At 44.3% G+C, this 12,754-nt stretch overlaps 1 pseudogene; it reads right to left on the bottom strand.

The window, feature by feature from the left end:
• Positions 1–9,600: 9,600 nt before the first annotated feature.
• Positions 9,601–10,046, bottom strand: LOC123450539 (annotated as a pseudogene).
• Positions 10,047–12,754: the final 2,708 nt, after the last annotated feature.

The following is a 12,754-nucleotide window of genomic DNA, read 5'->3' as shown; positions in this document are numbered from 1 at the left end:
CACCATCGCAACTATATGCCACAACTCAGGTCTTAGGACATAGAATGTATGTTGTACTAGAGACTCACAGATGAACTATCGCTACATCTCATAGTTGGGTCTGTCCAACTCAGACCTTATCTTGAATCGGATCTGACTATGTCAAATCCAATTAAATATTTCTGAGTCCGTATTATTTGGTGGGACCGCACCGTCAACTGTGATCGGTGAGACCGCACCGTCCGCTCTGTCATATGCTAGTTTGATTGGTTGCGCGTGCACATAACTCATTCAACTAGGAACCCATTAGGACAATCATCAAATAATGCATTGTCTCATAAACAAATAATGTTCTTGTTAATACACATCATTGATGATGTCCAAGGACTATCTTTATTCATAAACACATAGGAATATCATCATACATGATTGCCTCTAGGCCATATCTCCAACAGTCTCCCACTTGCACTAGAGTCAATCAAATAGAAATCGAATCCCCATAGCTCTAGCGTTCCCCTCATGCTTGGGTTGTGGAAGAGGCTTAGTTAACGGATGTGCAACATTTGCATCCGCGTGGATCTTCCATAAATTAGTATCACCATTTTGTATGAGCTTTTGTATCAAGTGACATTTTCGGTCTATGTGCCTGGTCTTGTGGTGTTGTCTCGTCTCCTTGGCCTGTGCGATGGCACCAGAATTATGGGAATAAAGTTCCAATGGTTTTTACCAGCCAGGGAACACACCAAGATCTTCCAAGAAATTCTGAATCCAAACACCTTCATTTGTGACTTCACAAGACGAAATGTATTCCTCCTCTGTTGTGGAGAGGACCACTATATCTTTCTTTGAACTTGTTTAGCTCACTGCTCCTCCATTCTTAACATACATGAATCCAATATGAGATCGATAATCATCCCGATCTGTTTGGATTCTAACATAAGGAGAACTATTTATTTAGAACTCCTCCTCACCTCCATAAACTAGGAAGATCTCTTTAGTCCTTTTCAGGTACTTGAAGATAGTTTTCAGCGCTGCCAAGTGACTCTCACCTGGGTTGTCCTGGTATATGCTTGTTAAGCTTATTGCATAGGCAACATGGATCTGAGTACATATCATGGTATACATGATGGATCCTATTGTCGAGGCATACAAAATCCTACTCATCCTGTTTCGCTCCTCGGAAGTCGTAGGACTCTGAGTATTGCTTGGCCTTATACCATGTGCGACGGGAAAAAACCCTTTCTTGGCCTCACTCATGTTGAACTGCTTCAACACTTTGTCTATGCACGTGCTCTGGCTGAAGCCGAGAAGCCTCCTAGATCTATCTCTATAGATCTTGATGCCTATAATGTACAGTGCTTCTCCAAGGTTTTTCGTTAAAAACTTGCCATTCAATGCTTCCTTGACTAAGTTTAGCATTCAAACATCATTTCAGATCGGCAGTATATCATCCACATACAAGATCACAAATACTACCTAGGTCCCACTAGACTTCTTATATAAACAATAGTCCTCTTCGTTCTTGATGAAACCAAGGTCAAACATGGCTTCCTCAAAACAAATATTCCAACTCTGAGCTGCTTGCCTCAATCCATAAATGGATCTCTTGAGCTTGCATATTTTTAGTAACGTTAGTTGGATCGGCAAAACCTTGGGGTTGTATCATGTATACATCATGTTTTCAAATTTATATGAAGGAAAGCTATTTTGACACCCGTCTGACATATCTCATAATAGAAATATGCAACTCTAGCTAGTATTATCCTAACTGACTTCATCATCGCTACCGTCGAATAGGCTTCGTCCTAGTGAATTCCTTGAACTTGTCCATTACCCTTAGTGGCATCTCGAGCATTGTGGATCTCAACATTTCCATCCGTCTCGATTTTATTCTTAAAGACCTATTTGCAACCAATGGCTATTAGTCCAGGTGGTGGGTCAACCAAGTCCCAGGCTTGATTGTCATCCATGGACTTTAACTCGGATCTCATGGCCTCCAATAATGCCTCGGAATTTGGTCTCACCATTGCTTTTGCATACATGACCGACTCGTCGCTTTCTAGCAACAAAACATCATGAACTTTGTGAAATCTTTCTGACCTCCATGGCTCCATTGCCGACTCCACTACGGGCTCTCTGACCAACTCTGATATGATCTGATCACCAGTCGAGCCATCCCCGAGGCTCTCGTATTTCTTCGATTAATACCGTTCTCCCACTGGCTTCCAGACTGAGAAGCTCTTTCTCTAGGAAAACCACATCCCAAGGTTCTCCCTAGATATCCCATGAATATGCATCTATTGACTAGGGTGTAAACTTGTCCAACATGAGCCACTTGACAAATTCTTTGTAACCCCAAATCTTTACAAAAGACAAACTAGGACTCTTCTCAGTCTACATCTCATTTGGTCTGTTGTCTATGGATTTTGATGGTACCTTGTTAAGTGTGAAATCTATAGTTTCTAGAACGTATTCCCAAAATGTCAAGGGTAAATCCAAGTTTCTCATCATTGATAGGACCATGTCCAACAAGGTACAATTTATCCATTCTGACACACCATTTGTGTGCCGTGTACCCATAGGTGCGAGCTGACTTACTATAACTCGACTTTCCAGATGATCATCAAACTCAGAGCTCATGTACTCACCTCCACGATATGATCACATAAACTTTATCGTGTTGCTGAGCTAATTTTCAAAGTTGTTGTTAAACTCTTCGATTTTTTCAAAAGTTTCCGACTTGTGTCTCATCAAATAGATATATCCATATCTACTCAAGGCTTTGGTATATGTCACAAAGTACTGATAGAAACCTATGTCGGTTGTGCTCATTGGGCCACACACATCACTATGAATAAGCTCCAACAGCTCCGACACACTTCTGCAATTATTTGAAAAAGGATACCTAGTCATCATGCCTAGCAAGCATGATTCACATGTTTCGAACGAACCAAAGTCACACGAAGTTAGGAGTCCATCATCATGGAGCTTCTTCATGTGTTTCAGACTAATATGTCCAAGCCAGCAATACCATAAGTATGTAGGATTTATATTATTAGTCTTATGCCTCTTGACATTCATGTTATAGACCGGTACCATTTCCAGATTCAAATTAAATAGCCCATCTACAATGGGTGCATTCCATTTAAATAAAATGAACAACCAGTGTCCTTTAAATTGAATGCATAACCTTGACTCATCAAACATGAGGTAGAAATAATGTTCCGACTAATTGCGGGAATGTAATAGCAATTATTTAATTCCAAAACAAATCCATAAGGAAGCTAGAGTTGAATCGTGCCGACCTCCAATGCAGCAACTCTCGCTTTGTTGTCGACCCTGATGTCAATCTGCCCTTGTGCCACACACCTAGTTCTCACTAGACCTTGCAACGAATTGCAAATATGAACAACCGATCTGGTATCAAACACCCAAGAGCTACTAGGTATGTCAGCAAGGTAAAGGTCTATAACATATCTAAAAAGTGTACTTTGCCTGGAGAAGCATTTCCGGCCTTCTTGACATGCTCAGCAAGCCACTTGCTACAGTTCCTCTTCGAGTGACCAGTTTCCTTGCAACTAAAGCAAATGGACTTTGAGTCCAGACCCGACTTCGGCTGAGCGGATGAGATAACCTTCTCCATGCCCTTTGCCTTAGACTTTTTCTTGGACCAACTCTTCTTGAACTTAGCCGAGTTCTGCACCATCAACACTTGATGCATGCCTTTCTTAATATCCTGCTCTACCACCTTGAGCATCCCATGCAATTCAGTGAGATTCTTACTCATGTCATGCATATGATAGTTTGAGATGAACCTACCATAGCTAGCTAGAATAGAACCCATAATTGCATTAGTACCCAACTCATCCAAGAGTGGAAACCTAACCGATCCAAAGCTTGTACGTATTCGATCATTTTGATCACATGTGATCTCAATGGATTAGCGTCCTTTAGCTTACAATCCATCAAGGATCGCTAGATGTTGAACCTTTCAGACCTATCCTGCACCTCAAACATGCTCTTGGTACTCTCGATCGTATCAAAATCTGCAATATCTTAAAAATGTTATTGCAAATCGGGCTCCATCCAAGCCAGCATGAGGCAGCTAATCTCGTTCGATTCACCAACAAGTTTCTCGTAGGCATTCTGGGTTGTGGCATTAGCATTATCGGCAGGTACCTATGGAAGTGGATCTTCTAGAACAAGTTCCTTTTAATAGTGCTTGAGAAAATTTTGTGTATTTCTATATCGGGTTGAAAGTTTGTTCCATTCAGTTTATCCGTTTCCAGAATTGATTTCAGTGCAAAGTTTTCAGCGGGTCGTGCCATTGATCCACAATAGAAAATATGCAATCTCTAAGCAGTGTGTTTATGTAGACAAATTCAATCCTTAAACAGAACTAATACCACTGAAGTTGGCATACTTCTGCAAACTCTCAGTGATCCATGGTCCATCTAGCATGAGCGACAAGTGAGCTTTAGCATCATTGCAAGACAACTTGCCTATTCAGTAAGCAACTCCTTGCTAATCGTATATCTGTACGACTCTTGTCGGTCGGTAGGTATCTCATACCATGGCTCCCGACCTTCGATCCCACAAGGCCCAGAACTGTTTTGATAGCCTTGTCAACTTAACCTGATGCAGTGCTTGACCCTGTCCTGCATGAACACTTTAGTTCAAGGACACCTAGCAGCACCTCAATTTTATGAGCCCACCACTAGACGTACTTGACATGCGAAGGTGCAACATCGGGAATGGAAATGTTCTTGATATTAACGAGGGATCTTTCTACCATTTTAACATGCATAGGAACAAGAAGCGATATCAATCACGTATAAACATAAATATGTGAAATAGTATGGCTCCTTCATGGATGTCCTCCTAGCCGTCTCCAACTCCAATGACCAGGACGGAACTCCATTTTGTTTGTCAAGCCAGGACGACAAAGCCTCGAGCTTTATCTTTCTACTCCAAATACTAGAACTATTAATGAATTTTAGGGATAATAACAAGTCGACACGTAGGTCATTATACCATATAATGATAGCACTTTGGCTCTTGTCGGCTCACAATCATGACACGCGGGTCATGTTAAGTCACACACATGCATCACATACATATGAGCCATACCACTAATAGGAAAAGGCCTGCTAGTGGCGCACCTGTTTTGGCTAGTAATGGCGCACTACAGGTGCGCCACTAGCATCACACCATTAGAATTTTTTACTAATGGTGCACCACAGGTGCGCCATTAGTATCTTGTATACTAATGGCACACCAGGTAGTGCGCCATTAGTATAGCCCATGGTGCTCCATTAGTATCTGGTATACTAATGGCGCACCATGCAGTGCGCCATTAGTATAGCCCATCGTGCTCCATTATTATGCCTCCTAGGGAATATATACTAATGGCGCACTAGGCAGTGCGCCATTAGTATAGCCCATGGTGCTCCATTAGTATGCCTCCCAGGGCATATATACTGATGGTGCACCAGGCAGTGCGCCATTAGTATAGCCCATGGTGCCCCATTAGTATCTGGTATTCTCGCATATATATGTATTTTTCAAAACCACAAATTCAACAACACATAACATATATATCAAATATAAAATACATAATATGTGCCCAATGGTTTTACTGATCCACAACACATAACATATATGCAAAGTTGCATAACGAATTTCATGATCCATATATCAAAATTCCATAGCATCCATACATCCAAAATTCTATAGCATCCATATATACATATAGTTCCATAGCATCCATACATACATAGCTCCATAGCAAATATAATACACAACGATACTTTGCAGGCATTAGTAAGTAATATTTGGCACTAAAACAAATGCCTTCATGTCCATATCATAGTCCAAAGAGCATCCGCGTGGCAATGGGTGGGTTCATCCTCCTGGTTGTAATCACCGTCGACGTCCTCGTCTTCCCATCGTCGTCCTACTGCAATGTAAATAAATAGCAACACCAAAAAATAATAAAGTAATGGCATTTTTTGCAAGGTACAGAGAAATGACTGATACGATCAAATATCAATAAACATCAGCAGAGTCAAGCATGTATGCCAATGTCATTAGCAAAGTACAGAGTAATGACTGACATAATCAAAATGTCAACAATCATCAGGAGAATCAAGTATGCATGCAAATCATATTTTCACGGTGATCAGATCAAAGAAAATAGCCATAAAAATACTGAATATTCTCTTTTGATGATTTTGTTTTATTGTGCGGGATAAGTAACCACTGGTATAGTCAAAATATCAGTAAACATCAGCAGAATCGGGTGTGCATGCAAGTGATACTTTCAAAACAATCAGCACAGAAAAAAATAGTCATCAAAATTGTAAATAGTCTTTATCAGTTGTCACAAGGCAAAATTTGCGAGACCCGAGTCTTTTGGAACAAACTCTACGCCAAAAAGAAACAAAAATACAAGACGTATATGTTGCAAGTAGTTTCTTTGTTTACTCATGTTTACTGAAAGCCAACAGCAGACATGTAGACATGAGCACAAAGAGACTAAGCATATAGTTGCTACATCCAACGTACCACACTGTTAAGCCAATCTCTTGTTTCAGCTTTAGCCTTCTCTCTAGGATCCTACGGGAAATAAGTAATGATGATGAAATTCATAACAAGTGAAGAAAAAGGGGTTAATCAAACAGAGAAAAGAGACCGAGTGCATACAGTTTTTGGCTGTTGTCCTAAGCCTTGTTTCGAGAAGGCCTTGGTTTTAGATTCCTTCTCAGACCTTAAATCATTCCATCTCGCGCTCAATCTGCTTGCGGGCATCCATGAGAGCCTTCTCATAAGAGGCACTAACCTATGTCAACATATATCAAAAATAGATTAAACCAAGAGTAATAAGCTATGCCCAACTTTAAAGATTAACATGTAAATAAAGGAAAAGAAACCACCACAAAATTGAAACAAGGAATAACGACATTCTAAACGAAGAAGTAAAATCAAGAACCCTAGCATATTTCTTCAGTAAGACATTGTAAATGAAGAAGTAAACGAGCAACAAGATCAGTGTCAAGACAAGATACAGAGGCACTGAAAAGGCGCTGAACCTCCTCCTTCCAACACCTGTAAAAGCATGTTTCCTCCGGATAACTTGGCACTGAAGCCGGTTATCTCATGGAGACTAAACGCTTGACTGAGGAGACGAGCGGGGGCTAACAGTGGGTAACTCTCTCTCATGGAGGAAGGAAGGGAGATTACCTTGTTGTCCTTGATCTCCCTGGACTGGATCCAGGTCTTGATCTGGTCCCGGTAGCGTTGTAGCTTCTTGATCTCCTTCTTGTGGTCGGCCTCGAACTTCTCCTTCTGGTTCGCATTCTTGGTGTCGTAGACCTACCCACAGAACCGCGCGAAATCGCCCAAAATCACTCAAAAAATCCTGAGAATCAGGGGGGCAGAAGAAAAGGGGGGAGGGGAGGGAGGGGAGAGAGGCTTACGAGGTGGGTGGGGTTGAGCGCGGCGGCGACGGCGGCCTCGACGTCCTCCTTGGTCACGCCCATGGCTAACGATGATTGCCTCCCCCTCCTCTGTCCAAAATATCTAGCCGGTCCCAGGTTACTAATGGCCCACCACCTACAAAAACAGGAAAATAAACAGTCATTTCTTGTAAGGCCACTAGAGTGCTGTGGCTGTTTAAATACATATTTAGGGTAAAACCTATGTTACTTTTAGAATCAAGGGCAGGAACCCTGCCTCATTTCACTAATAATAGAAAAAAGAGAATACAAAGGCCAACCTAATCTGCGAGACGGCACCAGTTAAAAATGGTGGGAACAATGCATTGTGACTCTTAAAGTTCATTCAAGCTAATATGCAGCATATCATCTGTTGTTTCTGTGGACCAAAAGAAAAATGGTTATTCAAATCAGGAGTATCTGGGATAGTAGGGATACCAGCATTTCCAATTGAAGGAGAAGATTAGCCGCTAAAACCCATTTCTCAGGTTCAGTTGGATGGAGGCAGGCCACCAATGTATGCATAATGGCAATGCCTCCTAGCTGCCGTATTTTTTGTAGCAAAGAAATTGCAGAGGACCTGAAGGTTGACACAATTGGACAAGTTATTATGGTAAAGATTTAACAATTGAGCCTTATCAGGGTGTGGATCATACCGAGGAATTTGAAGAATCTCATGGAAGTATTCAAGTGCAGCAAACTTGACGTGCTTCTCTTTCCTTCTGAGAAGGTGAAGGAAAGGTTCCACTGGAGTAGCCTGCGATAGAAACTTCTTGCAGTTTCCGCTAAGCCGCACACACCTGGCCAGAATAGCTGCCAGGGCCAAGCCTTCTTCCAAGTTGTTGTTCTTTGCAACATCAACAAGCTTAGAGAGAATAGGAGGAGAGCTGATTGTGGCCAAGTGAACATTATTCGTTACAAAGTCGAATGCTGTCACTAAGATCTCAATGAGAGCTATCGACGCGGATGTTGGCGTGAGTGGAAGCAGTGTAGGCCATTTTTGGGTGGCGGTGTTACATGCCACATGTAGAAGTGAAGGTAACAGCTCCAAGTTTTTGATCTCTGAAGGTGAAGGATCCAACAAATATATCAGAATGACCGCTTCATGCACATCTCTGTTCAACATAGTGGCTAAATTGGATAAATAGAAGTCTTTCCTCTTGATATCTCTCATTACATTCCTATCTTCAGATATCATAAGCACTAGAACATAGACTGATGCTCTGATAACCTTGTCCTTACAAATCTTTCCTCACACTTTTCTTATTGATACTAATATATTGATATTTGATGGTGGATCGATCGGCCCGTGCATGCATGCATGCTGCGTCTCTCCATGGATGGATGGATCGATCCAACTTTACTGCAAAATGTTCTCCTGTTCCATCGTGTGATCACATCCATCGCACGCCGTACATCCGACGGAGACTTTCGTTTTGGATCTATCCGTTGAATGGGTCGTCGATTTAATGCCCATCCATCTACTCTCATATCTACATCTATCCATTCCATCTCATGTAGAGTACACGTCCATCCGGATCCGGTCCTTACCTGCTGCTTCATCAATTTCTGCAGTCACATGCAAAATCACTTATCTTCACAGAAAAAACCTAAAAACTTATCACATGTAAATTTCTACACCTTCAGTAATTATTACCTTCTATCAAGATCGTAGGGATAGTAGCCATACTTCAGAATTATCACTGAGCATTATCAGCAACAAGTAACAGCAAGAGTCAAGAGAGAGAACCTTGCACTGTTTGACCAGTCTTTCTTTGTATACCTTGGCCATGGCGCCTTGTCTTGCCAAAAAAAGAAGATAGATGCGGCTGCACTGCATTTTAGGAGTTCAGGAACATACCACATGCTTTAGCAGCATACACATGTTTTTCTCGAGGAATTAGTATGTATCCTTAGGTATACATAAATCTAGAGAGATTTTCTGCTGAGATATGAGTATCTGATCAGTGTGCATGATCCTTACAAATCTGGTGATGCACATTGACCAGTACTATGACTCAACTAAGCACAACACATTAGAGCATCTACAGCTGGAGTGAGCAAATCCATTGATTGAATCTTGACCGCATCTCAAATACAAACAAGATAAATAAGCATGAGATGCCTAACTAGCAATGACTAGAAAGTAGTACCAAAAGGGTTTGGGATGCAGTATGACGCACCTGAGGGCGGCCTCCTCCCTGGCGTGGATGGCGGCGAGGTCGAGCACACAGCCAGCCGGGTCGAGCGGGTCGTCGTACTTGCCGACGACGGAGAACTCCTGGATGTAGTTGGCCTTGAGAACCCTCACGTTCCACCCCTCGCCCCTCTCCGCCCTGCCCACACCCTCCTGTGATCTACGCCGTCATGGAAACAAAGCAACCAGGTAGCACACAGAAATAGAGCAGGAGACGGGGCCGGGGAGCAAAGGTTGGATTTGGGAAGGATATGGATGACGAGGAGGTTGCTCGGGCGGTCAAAGGAGACGATCTAGCCCTCGAACTCCTCCCCGAGGGTGGTCTTTGCGGATATCACCACGCCGACCGCAAACTCCTCGCCGCCGACCTCCATGGTGCCGGCGGCGGCAGTGGGTGGGAGGAGGTGGCCGTGGTGAGGTGCGTGAGGGCGGAGTGGAGCACGCACGGTCTGGGTGGGTTGGTGACTCTACTGAGAAGACCCAAAGCCGCCGCCGCCGAGCAGTGCGGGTTAGCAATGGCGCATCCCGAGCGGTGCGCCATTAAATTTATTTTGATAGCAATGGCGCATCCCCATGCAGTGCGCCATTAGTAGTCTTTTTTTTATATAGCAATGGCCCATCCCAGAGAGGTGCGCCATTAGTAACCTTTTTTTGGTTAGCAATGGCGCATCCCAGAGAGGTGCGCCATCAGTAATATTTTTTTTGGATAGCAATGGCGCTCGGAGGGGGGAGGGGGTGGGTGGTGCTCTCGGCTGACTCCGTTCAGGGAAACCGAGCGAGGAGACAGGGGAGGGTGCGGGGGGTCGTCGGCGGCGGTGGAGCGGGGAAGGGTGCGGGGGGTCGTCGGCGGTGGTGGAGCGGGGGAGGGTGGGGGGTCGTCGGCGGCGGTGGAGCGGCCCGGGAAGGGTGCGAGGGGTCGGCGGCGGCGATGGAGCGGGGGAGGGTGTGGGGGGTCGTCTGCGGCGGTGGAGCGGGGAAGGGTGCGGGGGGTCATCGGCGGCGGTGGAGCGGGCCAGGAAGGGTGCGGGGGGTCATCGGCGGCGGTGGAGCGGGGGAGGGTGCGGTGGGTGCTCGGCGGCGAAGGAGCGGGGGAGGGTGCGGGGGGTCATCGGCGGTGATGGACCGGGGGAGGGTGCGGGGGGTGCTCGGCGGTGAGGGGGATCTGGCGAGGGGGGATAGCGATCGAGATGGAGGGGGTTCGAGATCGAGTGTCCTCATGAATATTCAATATTTTTTCATATTGAATATGAAAAATATCATCAAATTTGAAAAAATATTCATGAATTCAAAAAGTGCCCATGAAATTTAAAAAATGAGTGTGGTAGGTGGCTGTCCAAAATATCTAGCTGGTCCTAGGTTACTAATGGCGCACCACCTACAAATGCGCCATTAGTAACCCTCGTTACTAATGGCGCACCAGCTGGTGGTGCGCCATTAGTAGTTTTGCAAAAAAATTATAGTAGTGGCACACTGGATGAGTGGTGCGCCATTACTAGTTAAACTAGTAATGGCGCACTCTGTCCCGGTGCGCCATTAGTACTTTTGCAAAAAAAATATAATAGTGGCGCACCCAGTGTGTGGTGCGCCATTAGTGTCCATCACACTAATGGCACACCTGGACATGGTGTGCCACTGCTATATAGTAGTGGCGCACTACTTGTCTGGTGCGCCATTAGTGTCTATATCATCTATAGCCCTTTTCCTAGTACTGTACTATTGACATCAAACCTGCAAAACAAAGTTATGCATAGAATCACATTATAGCGGCTTGTCTAATCATGTATTAAATATACGTGGCTACGCATCCATGATTTCGGAACTCACAGATTGAATTTGTGCTCCGATCACGTTGATTTTTCTAATCTGACCGATCTCATCGATTATCGCGAATCCGATTCGGATTTATGTTTCACTGTTAGCCCCGATGACGGAAACCAACCCATAGGGGTAGGTTGTGTCACGACCTCATCAATCATGATTGACAGAAAATATAGCCATAACGATACCCATGTGCAGCTGATTTCATTAACCGTGCACATAGCCGATCTCATTAACGACGACAAATCTCATCGGCAGCCTCCACATAACAAATAAGCATCCGTACTGAAACCAAAACCTATAGCAGAGGCTCTGATACCATTGTTGGGATCTATCGTAGGTGCATCACATGCAAATTCAAAATTTCCTATGCGCAGAACAACCAAGAACATGCTATGGAGATGGATCATCGATCATTACTACTAGACATGTAGTGTAGTGTAGCGGAAGTAGAGTTGTGGCAGCTCGTCTGTGAGCTCCGTCTCCTCCTCTTCCGACCTCTCTCAAATAGATGGTCGCTTGGTCCCACGTACAGGCTCGTCGGAGCGGCAAAAGTGCACCGCCTCTAACGGTATCCACGCATGTAGGATGAACATCGTGCGCCGGACTGCTAGGTCCGATCACAAAGTCGGAAGCGAGTGGAGGTGGCTAGTTGAAACACATGCAAAGACCCAATGACGTCATCAAAGCGATCAACCTGATAACTATGGTGCACCTATTCTATATATATTTGCATCCGGCGTGAGTACAACTCTTGGGACTCATACGTATCCTAAAGCCCACAACTCGTTCCTTCCCTTAAGCGTGCGACCCCTTAGGTTCTTGTTCACTTGGTCACGAGTCAGATCATATCTTACTCGGCTAGTCAGTAGCGGCCTCTAGCAAAGTGTGATGGCTCCAGTGTTCGATGAAGCTGGTTAGGTAAACCTGTAATTCACAATTTTGTTCCCTTTCCACACGATATATGTTGTCCTGCTCAAGGCAAAATGTCATCCTTGTTGTAGCACGACCTCTTTCTCATTCCGATCAATCCGACCAACACTTCAGATTATGTCATAATCCTGATTGCATGGCCATTCTTATCTAGGTCGGATCACCCTAGGGTCCCAGAGTACATGTCTCCTGATCGGAGGGGAAAATCCCATCTTGCTCCACCATGTTTCGCAGGACGGGTCTGGATAACCCCGAAACCTACCTTTGTAACTACCTAGTCATGGAGTAGCATTTGGTCCACCCAAAGTAGGTCTGTGACCATCACGAGTAC

The sequence above is a fragment of the Hordeum vulgare genome, chromosome 4H (assembly GCF_904849725.1).
Source record: "Hordeum vulgare subsp. vulgare chromosome 4H, MorexV3_pseudomolecules_assembly, whole genome shotgun sequence".
Taxonomy (NCBI): Eukaryota; Viridiplantae; Streptophyta; class Magnoliopsida; order Poales; family Poaceae; genus Hordeum; species Hordeum vulgare.
This window is presented reverse-complemented; position numbering and strand designations above follow the sequence as displayed.